The 19,080-nt window shown below is 38.5% G+C and overlaps 1 protein-coding gene across 4 annotated transcripts in view; it reads left to right on the plus strand.

Annotated features, from left to right (window-relative positions):
- The window catches only part of SHOC2 (SHOC2 leucine rich repeat scaffold protein), a 54,769-nt gene that overhangs the window by 1,115 nt on the left and 34,574 nt on the right, over window positions 1-19,080 (plus strand). Inside the window, exon 1 of one of the 4 annotated variants that reach the window (XM_079793504.1) lies at window positions 166-269. The exons of 1 other annotated variant lie outside the window; for it this stretch is intronic. The gene's annotated coding sequence lies outside the window, so the exon portion shown is untranslated. Of the gene's footprint in view, window positions 1-165; window positions 270-5,528; window positions 6,609-18,406; window positions 18,862-19,080 lie in introns of those variants that run through there. 2 more of the 4 variants (XM_079793507.1, XM_079793506.1) reach the window with 2 other exon arrangements.

The raw sequence follows: 19,080 nt of genomic DNA on the forward strand, positions 1-19,080 counted from the left end.
CTGATTGGGCAGCGTCGGTTCCCCTAGCCCCGCCTGACTTGCTTCCCCAGCCCGTGAGCGGCCGGCGCCGGAGGGGTGGGGCGGGGTGGTAGGAGCGAAAGTGTGGCGGGGCGGGCGGGGCGGGGCGAGTGGGGGAGGGGCGGGGCGGGGCGTGTGGGGGAGGGGCGGGCGGGGGGCGGCGGTTGGGCAGCGTCTCTTCTTAGGAGGAGGAGGAGGAGGAGGAGGAAGGAGGGCGAGCGAGGAGGATGGCGGAATCGGGGCTCCTGACGGTAACCTGGGGCCGCTGAGGCGGGAGGGTGTCCGTAGGTCGGGTCTTCCTGCCTCCCTTCCTGCCCGTCGGGCGGTCGGGCTGTCGGGCTGTCGGTAGGGGGAGGCCCCGCGCGCCCTGACTGGCGCGAGCCGGCGGGGCCGGGGCGAGGCCCCAGGGGCCGGGGCCCTGGGAGGCGCCGCCGCCGCCGCCGCCGCCGCCGCGGCTTTCCTGGGTGCTGTCGCCGGGAGGGCTGGGCCCTTGGACCGGGCTCTCCGTGCAGGGACCGCGGCCGGGCGCCTAGAGCGAGCCGGCCGGCTCTGACAGCGGCCGGGGCCAGGCCTGCGGTGGCGGCGGGCGGGCGGCCGGGACAGCGCCCGGCGAGGGCGAGGGCGAGGGCGAGCCGGCGCGAGGGCGCGGGCCGGGGGCGCCCGGAGAGCGGTCCTGCTCCCCTCGGCTCCCGGAGCCGCCGGGTCGGGGCTGTAGGGAGACCGTGGGCGTCCGGGAGGGCGTGTAGTGCTTGCCGGGGTCCCTGGCGCGGCGGTAGAGGGACGGGGTGGGGGGTCCTTCCTTGCCGCCTCCCCAGAGCCCACCGCGCTCTCCTCGCCGCCTCTCCCCTCGGTGGAGAGCGGCGGGCAGGTTTGGGGTGTGTTGCCAGGTGAAGCGAGTTGTAGGCATTTCAGACTGCTCTGTCGGACATGCCTGATGGCAAGCAACCTCTTGCACCGTAGCTTTTAGAGATAGAGGAAAAGTACTCCCCCCCCCCCCCCAATCCCCCAACTCAACACTGGAGGTTTCAGGACAAAACGACCCCCCCCCCCCCCCAGCCCCTCAGTATCCATTGTTTTGTATCACCCTCCTCCCCCGCCCCACGTTTAGGTAGAAGAATAAAAAGACTCCAAACCATTAATTGACACCCCCCCCCCCCACACACACACACACCCCGCCATCAGCAGCGGGTTTGTGTTATTGTGTTGGTGTGGATTTACAAACAGGTGGAATGAATAAGGATTCGGGAGCTGGAGAGATTTTTAAGCTTTCAGCCCCTTACAGTCGCTGATGTGATTTTGTCGTCTGTTGCTTTGTACCATAATGGGGGTGATGAGAATAAAAGAGGAAGCAATGTTTTGCAACCTCCCCAAAGAAATGTTTTCTAAGTCTCTGGGGATGCTGAAGCAAAAGTGGGTTGCAGATGTGGACTGTATAGTATTTGCCTTCATCGTAACTACCAGCAGTCTATAAGCTTATTTACACTTGTGCAATTTTGTACATTTCTTAAATGTCAGCAGTTTCTAGTATCTACTCAGAGGGATTATTGTATCTAAAACTTATTTTTGTTATGTTTTTCAGAGTCCCAGGGTACACTTGTGTAACCAAGTATTTTTGTACCTAAATGAAACATCAATACTGAAATATTGTCTTTATTTGAAAGACCTCAGTTTATTAGTGTACTAATATATGTACTTCCATGCCATAATCCTCATAACTGCTACGTTGTATTTGAAGAAATGTAGCTATTGGGTACAATTTGTAACATTCACAAAGCTTACATTTATAGTTTGAATTTATCGTGTTAAGGTTTTTCTATGTGACAAGTGACAAGAATTTTGAGGAATGAAGTATGTAAATGACCATTCCTACCTATGGAACTTAGATTGAATATAAGCCTTTTAAATACTTGTTTGGACATAAGGTACACTGTACTTTTAATTCATTATGATTATACATTTGAAAAATAGACCATAGACAAATAAATAAAGGCTTTGTCTAAGGTTGTAACTTTCAAATGGCTTACATGTAATATAAAGCTAACATGTAAAACTACAATAATCATTGTTTTCAAATTTTATTGAGAAGTAATTGACATACATCACTGTATAGGTTTAAAGAATATAGCATGCTGGTTTGGTTTATATATATTGTGAGATGATTACCATAACAGGTTTGGGTAACATCCATCTCATATAGATATAACAAAAAGAAAAGAAAGAAAACAAGGAAATATTTCTCCTTGTGGTGAGAACTCTTAGGGTTTGCTCTCAACTTTCCTGTATATCATACAGCGGTGTTAGCTATAGTCAGCATGTTGTACATTACATCCCTAGTACTTATTGTGTAACTGGAGATTTGTACCTTTTGACTACCTTCCTCCTGTTCCCCTCCTCCCATCCTCCTCTGGTAACCACAAGTCTGATCTCTTTTTTGCTTTTGTTAGTATGTTTTGTGTTGCTTTTTAGATTCCATATCTAAGTGAGATCATACAGTATTTGTCTTTCTCTGACTTGTTTGCCTTCAAGGTCAATTCATGTTGTCCCAAATGGTAGGAATTCCTTGTCAAACTATATTCTTGAAATGCCAGTTTTGAGGTATGGACCTTGCCTGTATCTAAGGTTCCTTCCTTTCCCCCCAAGATGTTTGTTCAGTTTTTGAAGAAACAACTATATTTATGTCAGGTTGGCATTTGTTTTCTGATCTCATTGTTAATATAGTTTTCAAGTGTTTAAAATTTTCTCTTATTTTTTATAAATTGTTTTGCATTAAAGAGGGATATTAAGAGCTACATTAATAGCTTGTAGCTGGGTAATTTTTTAGTTTTTAAACTACCATATTCAGAAATTTTATCAAAGCTGTGTTTTGATAATTGTAGCAAGTAAGATTTATATTAATAACTTGTGAACTACAACCCAGTCAGAAATTTGAAACATTTCACTTTTCAAAAGAAAGCAAAATTATGAATTCTTTTGTTAGACTTGCTGGAATTATGCTTTTTAAACAATACTATTTCTTCAGTGTCTTGGGTCAGGGCTTGTTTCACGTTCAGAGAGCCATAAACTGGAATTCCTGTAAAATACTCCCAAAGATGGTTTCTGAATAGCTGCTGGTATATTATTTTGCCTTGGCTTACCTGTGTGAATTATGGGGGAAGGGTGGATAATATTGGAATTCTTTGTTATTTGGGCAGTTAATTATGGTCATATTTGTTTTGAAGATATGCTAAGTTATCAATATCTGTAATGTAATTTAATATTTCTGTAGGACTTGTTCTTTAAACAATTTAAATTTTTAGATTTTTTTCTAGTAAAAAGATATTTAAAATCTGTAAAAATCTGTTGTGGATATGAGGATTGATATATTTTTGAGGTTGAAGATTAAATAAAAGAATATATCTTTATAATTCAATTTACTATATCATTCGTGTATGAAAAAGCATAAAATCAATACTTACAACAACAAAACAAAGCCAAGACCAACACACACGCCCCTCCAAAACAATAAAAAACAACCAAACAAGTTGACCCCCAAGTCCTTTAGTGAGTCTGAGGTTTTTATAGTTTGGCCTTGGTGGAAATATTCTTGAACTAGTTTACATTATAAAATATCAATTAGGAGAGGAAATTTAGATATAAAATAAGCACTTGGATATTTCCTAGTAAGACTAGTAGGAAATTGGTAAATATTTTGTGAGTAGATGAATTAGATAGAAATTGGCTATAATTTAGCAGCAGAGTGATACATTAAGTATTTTTATGTGATACTTGAGTATTACAGGCATGAAATTGTTATTTTTTGTTTATTGTTAGGCTTACGTTTTGTGCATTATATTATGCATGGGCATGTTATAATTTAAGGCTAAATCTTTCATATATATGTATATGTGTATGTATATTCTGTTATCCCTGTCTTCTGAATTTTGTTTACTTGTTACACTGCATCAAATTTATGCCCTATAGATCTTTCTGAAAATATTTTCTCTGTTAATATAGTAGTTAAAATTTTGTATTTTTCTACCTCTCTCTACACTTTTAAAATCTGAAAAAATGTGTAAGTTACAAGGTGACCTCTGGTGTGCTTGAACTTGATATAGAGTGTTCTGCAATATAATTGTCATCAGTGTAGGTTGAGAAGAACATGCATAAGTCTGAGAAATTGGTTTATGTTCTAAAATATGTAGTTGAATTATTTTAGGGTAAACTAATGTTTATTATACCTTTGTTGGGTATTTTCCCCAGGTTTGCAACTTTTTAGCAAATCAAAATTTCTTACACGTGAAAAGCATATTCTAATTACAAAGGGCTCTTCAGCTTTTCAGATGTTGGCAACATATGTGCTTTTTGAGAAAATAAGAAGTTCCCATTATCAAGATTTAAAAGAACTAATTAGATTTCACACTATATATCTCATTGCAATTTCTCTATAAAGATCAGCACTGGTTGCAAAAAGTAGTGAATGCTGTTAAAAGGCAAAGGTTCTTTTGTCAGAAAGAATGAACATATTGCTTGAAGCTAAAACATTGCAAGAGACCTTTAAAAGGTATAATTGGTCCCTACATGAAATGAACCTGAAAATCTTTTATGAAGTATTTGGCATGTCTAGCTTCTAATATTTACAGCACTGTGAACAATCACAATTTAAGCACTTTATTTGTCCTCAAATACTATTTATAAATTCTACAATTTTAATTTAGTAATTTTATAGTTGACAAAGATAGATCTTTTTTCTTTTAGTTTTTCTAATGTCTTGTAGGTAAAGTGGAAATGGGTTGTTCTGACCTTGATAATGTCTTAGAATTTGGAGTGAATTTCATCTATTAAATTTGAGCTTTCTCAGTTTTGTGTTATACAGTACTCCTTCCTGCTTTTAAGACTTTCACAGTTTTGCATATAGTCTTTATGTTAACTTTCAAATTTTGTTCTATAAATATTTCTTACTAACTACAGTTTCATATTCACTAATGTCATAGACCTTCTGAGTGCCATGCATGGTTCACACTCTGAGGATGCAGAAATAAATATACTGTGTTTCCTACGCTCAGCAAGTTCAGTTTGTTGCCTGAGCTGGACAAATCAGTAGTTGGTTGTTTTAGAGTGACAAGTGCTTTGATAGCACTATACACTGAAGAGTTTAGATGAGTTAAGACTCACACTACATGTATAACCAGCATTGCTTACTGGAGAATTGGGCCTGAACTAAGTCTTGAGGAATAAGTAGGATAAATAGAGGTTAAAAAAAGCATAGAAGTTAGAGACATTAATGTCCATTTGGAGAATTGCAGGTGAATAGCAATTTGGATTTCATGTATGACCTAATATTTTAGGTGATACAGTAGGCTTTCATGAAAGCTCACATTTTGAGAGACTGTTATTTCTTGTGTGCCTAATTTAATTTGGGCCTTGAACTGTAGATCTGCATTAATGTTGGGGAACTGCTCAAAATTATTACTTAAAACTTAATAAAGTGTGTATTTTATTAATATTTTAATTAAGTACAAAAGAGAAGATATTAGCCTGATAGGAAATGATTCCCAGGCTTACAACTCCGATTATGTTTCAAAATAGAAATTAAGTATCTTTTTCTCAGAATTTATGCATCATGTTAAGAGTAACAATTATGAATTTCTTTAGAGCTCATGGTAGGTTTTTATTACACATTTAAAATTTGCTGTTCTGAGAATTAAAAACAACTTCTTTGCAAACTTATTTAAAAACTAGTAGCCTGGTGCACGGATTCGTGCACATTGAAAGGAAATTAATTAGAAGAAAGCTTCATGTGGTAATTACATTACTGCAAAAAAAATAGTATATATGGCAGTATTATAAAATTAAAATACAAAATATTTTAATATCGCTGTTTGCCCTTTCTCTATAATAGAAGTGTCAGAGATGAAAGAAAATTAATAAAATGTATATGAAAATAATATATAAATTGATTAGTAAATAAACAATAACAACATGATATAAAAACAATGAAGACATGATATAAAAATAACAAAAACAAAAACCATATTGATAAAAACAATGATTGATAAATTGATTAATAAACAACAACAACATGATATAACAACAACAAAGTGCCAATAGTTGGTCTTCAGATACATTCTGGCATCGCGTGCGATTGGCGCCAGTGAGAGCTTTATATGTATTGTGCATGTGTGAGTCAATGTTTATTTTTAAATTGCTAGTGTGTGTCATATGTACTGGCCGGTCAGTCGGTCAGACAGTTGGATGGACTTGTGGTTGGTTACTTAGCCTTTTATATATATAGATGCCACTTTTTCAGGTAAGTAGATCAGACTATATGATTAGTAGTTATATCCTGGTAGAAGTCTTTTTATGGTCTTACATGATTTAGAAGTTTTCTGAACTTGAATCCTATCTAATAAAACAGTAATATGCAAATTAACCTTCACTCCGCTACACCCACAAGCCATGCCCACCAGCCACGCCCACCAGCCAATCAAGAGCGATATGCAAATTAACACAACCAAGATGGCAGTTAACTTGCATATCCAGGTGCAGAGCGAAGACTGAAGACAGTGGAGAAGGAAGCCAAGCACTGCAGAAGGGAGCAAAGCTGCAGAGAAGTAAGCAAGCGGGGCAGGCAGAGAAAAGAGGGAAGCAGGTGGGGCAGGGGAGAAGGGAGTGAGCGAGGCAGCAGAGAAGGGAGGGAGCGCGGCAGAGGAGACGGTGGGAGCGAGGCAGAGGAGACGGTGGGAGCGAGGCAGAGGAGATGGGTGGGAGGGAGCGAGGCAGAGGAGATGGGAGGGAGTGAGGCAGCGGAGATGGGTGGGAGCGAGGCAGCGGAGACGGGTGGGAGCGAGGCAGCGGAGACGGGAGGGAGCGAGGCAGCGGAGACGGGAGGGAGCGAGGCAGAGGAGACGGGAGGGAGAGAGCGGAGATGGGAGGGAGGGAGGCAGCGGAGATGGGTGGGAGGGAGAGAGGCAGCGGAGACGGGAGGGAGCGAGGCAGAGGAGACGGGTGGGAGCGAGGCAGCGGAGATGGCTGCAGGAAGCCCTATTCTTGCAGGAGTATTCCTGCAATGGGCGGCTAGTATTAAATAATATTTCATATAGTAATACTTTTTCAAGGGCACAGTGAGGCCTTCTTTGCCATCCCAAACTCCATTTCCCACAAAGTGCAATACTGCCATAGTTTCCCATTTTAAAACATTCTCGTATTGCTTTTCTTTTGGTTTTGATACTTTCATTTTCATTACAGAAATTTGAGAAATTTCTTTTTAAAATTCTCACATTTTACAGTTTCCTTATAAATGTTATAACATCTCATTTATCTCAAAGTTATTTAATAGGAAACTAAAACTTTCTGATATCTCCTTGAATAAAACCAAATGGTAATGTTCACCTGGCTAACCTAATCACTCTTCAGCCTTCAGTATTTCATCCTGGGGGAGGCCTTCTTTGATCCCTAGTTAGATATTTCTGTTAAAGGTCCCTTAGCACCTGCACTTTTTTTTATTCCACTCATCGTTTCTGTAATGATGTGTTTAATGTCTGTCTTTTTGCTATTCTGAAAGCTTTGTGATGAGCAGAGCCCCCCAAACAAACAGGCCACTAAAAAAGGATAAAGAAGTGTCATTGCTCTTAAACACATTTCCTGCTTTTCGAATCCCCCAGTACTCAATTCAGGGCTTTTTTGCTCTCTCATAATATACAATTTTTAGAAGTTTGGTAACAATGTAAAAAGACCTGGGGTACTCCTAAAGCCCATATGAGAGTTGAAAATAAGAATAGAGGGAAAACAGTTAAAAGGAAATACAAAACTTAAAAAAAAATTATCAGTTTAAGGCACCTTAATGTTGTGATAAACACACGTAGACTCTCTCAAGACACTATTTTATATGTAGCTGTTTTGTATTTCAGAAAGGTTTCCATCTAAAATGATATAATTAAAAAAACATTGAATCCTCACAGGAGGAGGTGGTTTTTAAAAATTGATTTTAGAGAGAGAGAGAGGAAAAAAACACATTGATGTGAAAGAGAAACATCTGCCTCCCCAGGGATCGAACCTACAACTCAGGCATGTTCTAGGAACAAAATCCAAGGTGCTCCAACCAACTGAGCCTTACTGGCCAGGGGCCAGGGCTACAATTAAAATTTTTTAATGTGTTACACTTTCGTTATTGGAAAGATGTGCTTAATGAGGTGAAATACAGTAGGCACCATAAGTATTTGAGTAAAATTAAGTAGAAGCAAATAATTATCTGATGATACAGAATCAACGCAGTATAATATTCTGACCTTAAAATTTGCAGAAGTAGCTTTTATACCAAACATGTGCTCTTTGTTTATTTAGCTGTGAAATACGTAAAATTGAGTAACAACATGTTGTTGTTTTTTTTTTATCAGTTTTGAATGAAAACATACCTGTTGCAATGATATGACAAAATGATATATTTCTGCAACCTCTATTCTGTTAAAGAGAGTAAGCTTAATCTCTTGGCATTTCCTAGTAACCTGGACTGGAAAAATTAGATTGGAGGTCATATAATAGAAGTATATGCAGGATAACAGATTGGGTGACCTGAAATAGATTATATTTAGTTTTGTTTTATATATCTTATAGTATAAAATTTCACTTTAGTTCTGGTTCAGATAAATTGCATTTTATCTTAATATTGTAATCTATTCTATAACTAAGGATAAGTACGTAGACGATCTAATTATTTCTTATTTTGTTGCTAAAATAAATATTGGTTTACCATGTGTTAATTACAGTTTTAAACTTATAGAAATAGGATACTTATATACTAGGCAGCTTAAAATAGTAAGGTTTTATGATTTAATCTTGAAGACATTTATTTCTGTACTTTGGAAGTAGTGATTTGGAATTTTTAATACTAGAAATATGTCCTAGTTTCAGAACACCCACTAAGCAACTGTGGGAACTCAGCATGCTAAATGGCTTGTAGTGCTGCAGTATTTTTTAATTTTCCCCACCTCCTGTTATATAATAGCTTATTGTAGTACACACTGAAGATGAGTATTTGGGCCAAGAACAAAATGTATTGAAGCCCCCAAATATGTGAGACTGTGTCAGGCTTTGTGTTGGGCTCTGAGGACCTAAAGATGATCCTATATAATAAAAGGCTAATATGCAAACCGACCAAACAGCGGAACAACCGGTCGCTATGATGTGCACTGACCACCAGGGGCAGACGCTCAACGCAGGAGCTGCCCCCTGGTCGTCAGTGTGCTCCCACAGGAGGAGAGCTGCTCAGCCAGAAGCCCTGAGCCTGGCTCACGGCTGGCGAGCGCAGTGGCTTGGCGGGAGCCTCTCCTGCCTCTGCCGCAGCGCTAAGGATGTCTGACTGCCAGCTTAGGAGTGAGCCGGCAGTCGGACACATCCCCTGAAGGCTCCCAGATTGCGAGAGGGCGCAGACCAGGCTGAGGCCCCCCCCTCCAAGTGCACGAATTTCGTGCACCGGGCCTCTAGTCAAATATAATGATGGCCAGTGAGTGAATGCTATAAATTAGGTGGTAATATTTTAGGTTACAAGTAAGGCATAAAAAGCATTGTTTTGGGACTTAAGAGAAATAAATGGAATCACTATTTTTGAAACAAATTTTTAAATGCTATTAAAATTTAAAAAATAACTCTGATATCAACATTTCCATGATGATTGTATACATGAGTTAAAATTTTCAATGGAAATTATTTTAAACTTCCAGAATGTTGAGCAACATTATGCCAGTCTATGAAAACCAGCTACTGAAACTGTTTGAAAACTAATTATAAAGAGTGAAATCTACTGCCTGGTTGGAGTGGCTTAGTTGGTTGAGCATCATCCCCTGCACCAAAAGGTTGCAGGTTCGATTCCTGGTCAGGGCACATGCCCGGGGTGTGGGTTTGTTCCCTGGCCAGGGGCAACCAATCCATGTTTCTCTCTCTCTCCCTCCTCCTACCCTTCCTCTTTCTAAGTTTGTTCTCAGGTGAGGATTAAAATAAAATAATGAAATCTGCTAGTTTACATGCATTATTCAAGAAACTATGTTTGTAAAGGCATTTGATAAACAAACTTCTGTCAGCTTATTTTGTTAATGGAAAAAGGGACTGAGTTGATCCACACTAATTGTAATACCTACAAATGGATATTACAGTTAAATGTTTCAGTTTAAGGATTTTCACCATAGGAAAAAGGAAGGACTTAAGCTTTGAAAGTCAGCTATATAATTCTTGTAGAGTTAGCTCTGAGAGTAATGCCTTAACTCAAGACTAATTCACATACAAAAATATAAAACTTATGGCCTTTTCTCAACTGGAACTCAATTATACCTGATAGTTTCATATATATATGGGTATACTAGTATATATGTAATAGTTGATATAATAATAAGGGTCCTGTGGTAAGATCTTAGAAGATTTTTGTTTCATCAAAGAAAGTTGAAATTAAATTTCATATAATTTAAGTTTTGCTATGTTATACTCAAATTCTTTGAAAATTGATAATCCACAATAGTAGGTTCATGTCCTAAAAATAAAAACAACTTGTTAATTAGCCCATCTCTTTCCTGACTATACTATTATCCAGTTTTTATAAACTAACAATTTGATAATATTTGAATTGCTTCTGAGAGGAATTAAAATTAAGTATTGCCAAATAATGTTTTTTTCTTTCTGGCATGGTTTAAGTAATTAATATATTACTTGCTACCTGCAAATTACTATGATTTATATCTTTGTGATGTAAGAATTTGTTTTTACATCAAAGCTTCTATAAACTATGTGGGAATCATATTTTGAGATTATAGTAATAAGATAGTAGATAGTACATACCAGTTGGGAACTGATTGGGTTTAATGTGTTAAATTACAAAAATAATAAAATGTCCTTTTATGTATATTCAAAAATATAAGCAAGGCCTGCCTTTCTTTATTTTGAGTAGTTTTTGAAGGGAGAAATACTTTATTGATCTTAGTTAAATTGGGCCTGGCTGCTTAATGTATTTCTTTTGACCTTATGTGAGAAAGATTTTTTGCTTTGGGATATTTAAAGAAATTAATACAGAGCTAAATGAGAGATATTTTTAAAGCCCCAAATGTATTATGTAAATCCTGTTTTAACAACTGTCAAGGATAAGTAGATAAATAAAATAATTACTTGAGCATATGGTCTTCATCTAAATAGTTTCAAGACGTGAAAAAGACTGTTAGTTTTATAGTAATGGGAACTTATTAAATACTGATTCTTAAATGTAAAATACCTACCTTGAGACCACACACTCCTTTAATCTTGTTACATACAGTACATTTATTTTTGTTTATATTTTTCTGACAGTTTCTGATAAATAGTTTATAAAGTAAGTAATGGAAAGGATTTATAATCAGATAAGACCTAGTAAAGGAATGTGAGGTTTATACTAACAAAAATGAAACAGTTAAATGTAATCTACTTAATTTTTAGCATAAAAGTACTGAAAATCATTTGTTTTTTTAAAATTGAAAATACTTTATTGAGCATTACAGTCATCTTAATGTTAATAACCTAAGATAGCAATTACATTTTATCTCTTTTGCTTTACACTGATAATTAAGTAACCAACTTACTGGTTTATTACTAGTTTGCCCCTGATAAATGAAGAGTAAAGTATATTTTGGGAATACTTAGGGTCGTGTTTGACATGTTTTGAATTCCTTGGCAAGAAAGGCAATTTAAGCAATATTCAGAGGTAAATCTTTTGGGGGAGTGTTTGTGTGGCATAAGTTTTTCAGACAATGTTTGGTCAAGGATATTTGATGTTTACTATCATATCTTAAGTTATATTGAGACATTTAAATCCCCCCTACACAACCTCTACCTTTTATTTTGATACTTTGTTGGAGAATCTTGCAATTTATAGATAGGTTAGTTGAAGTGTTGTACAAGCAAGCTGTAATCTCATTATGGCTTATGTTGTGGGTTGGGTAAACAAGAATTTTCAGTTCTTTGCTCAAAACTTTTGTTTGCCCAAAATCAAAATTATGTAAGTTTTATTTTTTCTCATAAGAAGGAACACAGATTTCCTGAAAAACTCTCATGTGTATGCTATTGTATAAAATAAATTAACCATGTCTTCTCCATGTCCATTCAAACTATTTCATCTTGCCTCCTCGCAAAGGGAAAAATAAGTTGAATGAATTTGAAGGTGCTATGAGTTGTTCACAGACAGCTATTTATTTAGCCTTCATGAAAACTACTCTTACCTCAGGTTCACTCATACTGCTTAAGAATGTGGTTTTTGTTTTTCTTTTTAATTGCTCTATGATCAATAATGTTCCCTGAGCACGTTATTTTGGGGTGCTTTCTTAACTTAGGTCTTCCAGTTTTGAGGATTCCTTTTTTAACTCCTGAACAACAAAAATATATAGCTTTATGTGCTTTGGAGGGAAGACGGTTTATTTTGTTCCTTTAAGCTACTTAATAAGGAGTGTTTCAGATCTTATAAAAAAGGAAAATATAAATGAAATCTTGCCATATAAAAGTCAGAGTGATTTCTAGTTAATTTTAAGTGGAATATAGGGAAACTATGCATGAAGCAATGTGTGTGTGTGTGTGTGTGTGTGTGTGTGTGTGTGTGTGTGTGTGTGTGTGTTTGTTTGTTAATCCTCACTCAAGGATAGGTTTCCAATGATTTTTAGAGAGAGTGGAAGGGAGGGGAAGAGAGAGAAACAACCAATTGGTTGCCTCCTGCACACGTGCTTCCTGACCAGGGCCGGGGATCGAGCCCTTGACCTGAATTGAACCTGGACCCTTCAGTCTGAGGCCAATGCTCTATCCACTGAGCCAAACCAGCTAGGACGAGAAAACATTTTTATCTGTTTATTGTTCAATTATCTTCATTCAGTAAGTGTTATCAGACAACTTAACCTAGTAAGTATAATCCAGTGTGATGCATGTTCTGATAAGGGGTAGTTTTAAGTGGAGGAAGGGATATTCAGAAATGTTTCTGAGTAATCAAGAAAGGCTTCCCCGACCTCTGAGCTGAGATCTGAAGAATACAAGAATTCAGTCAGTGAAGAATTGTAAACCTAATGTTTCTGGCAGAAGAGAATAGCTTGTATAAAGTCCGGGGGCAGAGATAGCAGGACCTGCTGTGACTAAAGTGCAAAGTGGGAAATACCAGAGTTGTGGCAGGAGAAATAAGCAGGGGCCAGATCTTGAAAGACTTGGTAATTACTGCTAAGAAATTTGGATTTTATCCTGAGGGCTGTGTTTATGGAGGCCACCCACTCTTCCCTCAAGTGTTTTAAATTGTATAGTAACCCGATTAGATGTGAGTATTTGAATGATCACTCTAATTGCAGTGTAGTGATTAGGTTAGGAACAGGATGGGGGAGTGGTTGTGGTAAGACCAGTTACAAAGCTATTGGAAGAAATTTGGTATTGCCTAGAGCAGGGTAGTGGCAGTGAGAATGAAGAGAAGTTGAAGTCAGGAGAAATTTGGGGAAAAGGGTGGATAGGATTTGGTGATGGTTAGGATGTCAGAACTGAAGGAGAGGTAGGAGTCAGGATGACTCCAGGAATCTTGACCTCCCCTCCAACCCTTTTTAGTCGCTTTCTCCTTAGCTGTTGTCTTTTTAAATTAATTGATTGACTGATTTAAGAAAATTTAGAGAAAGGGGGTAGAGAAAGAAAGAAAAACATCGACTTCTTATTCACTTATTTATGCATTCATTGGTTGATTCTTGTATGTGCCCTGACCGGGGATTGAACCCTCAGCCTTGGGGTGTCTGGACAGTGCTTTAACCAACTGAGCTACCTGAACAGTGCCTACCTGTTATCTTTTTTAAGAAGCCTTTACTGATTCCCCCAGTGTCCAAGACTGTTTTAGGGTCTTCTCTTTGTGCTGCAGCAATCTTTACCACACCGTTCTTTGCCTTATCCACTTGTTTGTAAGCTTACAGACAAGAACTGTGACTTATTATTGTATACTTAGCATCTTGCATAGTGCATGACACTTACTAGTATATATTAAATAAAATGTTGAATGAATGAAAATATAGTTTTTATACTTATATAAATTTAAATATTTATAATTGGAGAAAAACTTTTTTTTTTTCTGAACTGCCAGTATCCAAAAATTGGTTTATAATTCAGTGGATCAGATCACTCCATGAACTTTTGAATATCTCTTGTAGTATAATTCAGATCTGGAGTGCTGGATATATTTAGTTCTTCATGGGCTATCATGCACTAATTTAAATGGGCTTTGATATTATGTTGACCTCTTATATTATACATTTAAATTTTCTTTATAAATGAAAATTTAATTACCTTTATCCTTTCTCAGTTTAAAAGTCAACGTAACCAAACTAGCACTGTTAGGATTTTTTCTGTTTCAAAATGAAAATAGCTTTTTTTTTCATCCTTGATTATGAAAAGAGTGAATGCTTATTATATATATTTAAAAAGTGATACAGAGATAAAGGAAAGCGAAAACCATCCTAATACATTACCATCATTTGATGGATGTTTTTCTAGACTTTTAAGATTTTATATGTATTTATGAATGCCATGATTAAGTTAAAAGAAAAATTATCAACAGAAAGGAAATATATAACATCTATATTAATAGTCTCATTAATAGGCAAAAGGTATTACTATCTTTCATACGAAGAATACTGATAACTAGTGTATAACCTATAGATTGGAAAGTCATATATTCTTCACAAAGTACACTATTATATTAAAAGCACTGGTAATTTCTGCTGTAAAAACACAGTTTAATAATGTTTGAAATACATCTTATCCTAAACCTGTTTGACCATGGAACAAAATGTTGTAGAAATAGATTTTGGGAAATTTGGAGAATGTATTACTGAACATTTTCAGGTTAGCATGTTGTTAGGTATTCCAAAACATGTGTTTGCATGACAGAATTATCTGTAGCCATGGGGAGCTAATAAGGTTTTTAATATGGATGAACTAGAGGCCCAATGCACGAAATTCGTGCATGGGTAGGGTCCCTAGGCCTGGCCAGCGATCAGGGCTGATCTGTGGGGCAACCGGTAGGGTAATCAGGGGGCCCCCTGCTGGCACCTGCATTGGCTGGCCTGTGGCCTGTGGGCTGGGGGCAGCTCCTGCATTGAGCATCTGCCCCCTGGTGCTCTGTGCGTGTCGTAGTGACTGGTCGTTCCGCTGTTCGGTTGATTTGCATATTAGGCTTTTATTATCCTACCTAATAAAACAGTAATATGCAAATTGACCGCACCTTTGCTATGTCCAAGCCACACCCACCAGCCAAAGCCGCGCCCACCAGCCAATCAGGGCGAGCATGCAAATTACCCAACAAATATGGCGGTTAATTTGCATACGCCGAGGGAGGGAGGAGTGAAGACTGAAGACAACTTAGAAGGAAGAGGGAGGAAAAGCAGAAAGCAAGGTGGCTGCCAGAGGGAAAGCCCGGGTGGGGCCGGGCGGGCGGCAGCGGCGCGCAGGTGCAGGCGCGGTGGTCGCAATGGCGGCGGCAGCGCACACGGCCGCAGCGGCCGCTTGCAGGATTCTTCCTGCAAATGGGCTACTAGTGTAGGATAGGATTGCCAGTGCTCGTCATATGTATCGGCCGGTTGGTCGCGTGTAGTTGGCACCAGTGAGAGCTTTATATGTATCGTGCATGTGCTAGTCAACCTGCGTGTCATACGTACTGGATGGTCGGACAGTCGGTCACTTTTTTATATATAAAGATAGAGGTCCAGTGCACGGATTTGTGCACCGGTGGGGTCCCTCGGCCTGGCCTGTGGGGATCAGGCCAAAACCGGTTCCCCCACATCCCCCGAGGGGTCCCAGATTGTGAGAGGGCAATTCTCGGGTGATGCACCCAGGAATAGGGCTCCCTCCTCTCTGGTTCCAGGTGCATCACCCAAGAACTGCAGCTGCCAAGTCACTGCAGTTTGGCAGCTCTTGCGTTGAGCGTCTGCCCCCTGGTGGTCATTGCACGCCATAGTTACTAGAAGGTTGGCCGGTTGCTTAGGCTTTTTAGCCTTTTATATATATATATAGACTAGAGGCCGCGGGACCCAGCATCAAGTCCCTGCCCACCTTGGAGACAGTTGTGGACGAAGATAAGAATAGTTTCCTCCCCTAACCTTTCCTTCTAAGGAGCACTTAGATTGACCTTCATTGGAAGATGAGAATTGAACAGAGCAACACTTACTTGTTCCCATGAAGAAATCATATGACGTTCAGCAGGTGCCTTTTGGCGTTTGGTCATGACGGCATCATGGCCACGGTGTTTTTATAATAGAGATGGTATATAGATTACTCAGAAGGTAATTTTTGAACATCCCAAATTGGTCTTTGAAACTACTTTGTGTTAAGACTCAGCAATCAGAGTTTTAGAGCTTTAGGTACCTATGAGATCATGTAGACCCCAAACTCAGTTTTTTGTGTGTTTTTTTTCCAAATGAAAAAACTGAAGCTTAGAAAGATAGCATTTGCCTAAGGTCACACTAATTTCTCAAGGGATTTGGAACCCGGATCTACAGCTCCAGAGCTTTTGGTCTTTTTTTTTAATGCACCCTTCCCCACCCCCTCAACATCCCCGATATATTACTTTTAATCACATTCCTTTTGAGAAAGTAATAGCTAGAAGATACCTTCATTTAATATGAGAATTGAAAGTAAAGTTTGATATAAATTAAGGTGGGTCAAATTTAATGTAGATAGAACATCTCAAGTAAGTCTCTGGACATACTGGACCCACAGTCCCCCCTTACTGGTCTGAATTATTCTCTTTATCCTAGGTGAGAGAAAAATAGTTTTGGAATATGAATCTACTCTTAACAATATTACTACTAAGTAATAATCAGTGCTAGTCTTTAAGAATCAGTACATGGATCAAGGAAGCATGAGTCAGGTTCTTTTCTGAATTGAGCTGCATCATCATTTCCCTTGTGGTCAGTTATGGAAACATTTATGTATATATTTTACTATTAGTGGCAAAGTGGACCTAAATGCTACAGAATCAAGTCTTGTTCTGTGAACAGTTTTCCTTGGTTCATGTATCTAATCCTGATTATTTACATGATTTTTTATATCTACTAAATATATTCTGAATTAGTATAGTGGTTAAGATGGTTTTGGAGTCAGGCTTGTGACTGCCAATTATGCTCTGTGTGATCTTTGACAAGTCATTTGATTGTTTTTGAGCCTCAGTTTCATCATCTATAAATGAGGATTAATCTTCTTCAGTATTATTGCAAGGACTTAATGGGATAACAGCTGAAAGCACGTAGCACAGTGCCTGGCATGTAGTAAGTACTCGATAAATACTATCCGCTATTATTAGTGGTGTTATTGTCAGATTCACAGCATCCTATTGGTCAAATAATTTAACTTCCATAAATCTTGGTTAACTCATTTGTTAATGGGAGTAACATCACTTGGGGTGCCTACCTCTCTGGGTTAATTGGAAGTCAATTGTAATCATGTGATAGGAATTTATAAACTCTCAACCTGAACTGAAGTGACAAGTCTTACACAACTAGTATCAGGCAGGTGAAAGAGAGTGGATATTTCTTTTTGAGAAAAAGTTTAGAGATCGACGACGCATCTGCCTTCCTTCAGTACTGGCATACTGAGGCGCATGCAAACATATAACTGCCTTTCCGAGTCAGTCAGGCCCAGAATGCATATCTATATCATGGACTGCTCATAAGATTCCAGATGAAGAATCTGTGGCAGATTCCAAACTCTTTTAGCATTTGCTCTCAACCTCCATTTCTTTACCTTATTCCTCTCCATTTCCTCTGCCAGTCTCTCATCACTGATAGCTCCCCTGTCTTTTCAGAGAGAGGTAAGCACTTAAAAGTTTAAGGATACATTCTTTTATTTCTTCTGTGCTCTTACACAAATGTGTAACTCTCACATTTCAAACAAACAAATAAAAATACCCTAATTAATCATGTTGTGAAGAAGCCACATTTTCAAAAAGGATTTTCTGGGTTGTATGCCCACCAGCAGACTGTGATTGTCCATTTCTCTGTATCCTCACCAGCCCTGTTCTTTTTTTATGTTTTCATTGGTAGATATAACATTGTTTCTCGTATTTTTAAATCAATATTATTCTAGTGAGTAGTGAAGATACCTTTCTAGGTCTTTCAAAACGCCAGGGGAGGGACCCAGAGTTCATTTGACCATTTACTTCAGAATGGAAACATAACTTTGGACTCCGTGATTCAACTCACCAAACATTGGTTTAGCAGACTACCATACCTTGGTTTTTACCCTTAACTAGAACTTAGAAATCACTATCCTAAATTTGATGTTTCTCAATGCTTTATTTGTGTCTAATCTTTATATATAAGTACCCACAAACAATATATATATATATATATATATATATATATATATATATATATATATATATATATGTTTGAAAACGTTATATAAATAAGTTATTCTTTAAAAAAAAACTTTTGTGGAATTTATTGGAGTGGCATTGGTTAGTAAAACTGTATAAGTTTCAGGTATGCAGTTCTAAAATACATTATTTGTATATTGTATTGTGTTCACCACCCCAAGTCAAGCCTCCTTCCATTACTTTCTTCTACCTTCCCCTACCCCTTTCTCTCTAGTAATCACCATAGTGTTATCTGTGTTTATGAGGTTATTTTTGTTTTTGTTTAATCCCTTCACCTTTTTCACACAGTCTCCCAACCCCCTTCTCTTTTGACAGCTTTCAGTCGGTTCTCTGTGTCTATGAGTCTGTTTCTGTTTTGTAAGTTTATTTTGTTCATTAGATTCCACGTATAAGTGAAATCATATGGTACTTACCTTTCTCTGACTGGCTTATTTCACTTAGCATAAAACTGTCCAGGTCCATCCATGCGGTTGCAAAAGGTAAGATTTCCTTTTTTATGGCCCAGTAATATTTCAATGTATATATGTACCATGGCTTTTTTATCCACTTACCTACTGATGGGCACCTTGGCTATTGTAAATAATGCTGCAATGAACATAGGGGTGCATACGTTCTTTCGAATCAGTGTTTTGGGTTTCTTCTGATATATTCCCAGTGGAATTTTGGGGTCATTTTTGAGGAAACTCCATACTGCTTTC

This window comes from Cnephaeus nilssonii (assembly GCF_951640355.1).
Source record: "Cnephaeus nilssonii genome assembly, chromosome: 16".
Lineage (NCBI taxonomy): Eukaryota > Metazoa > Chordata > Mammalia > Chiroptera > Vespertilionidae > Cnephaeus > Cnephaeus nilssonii.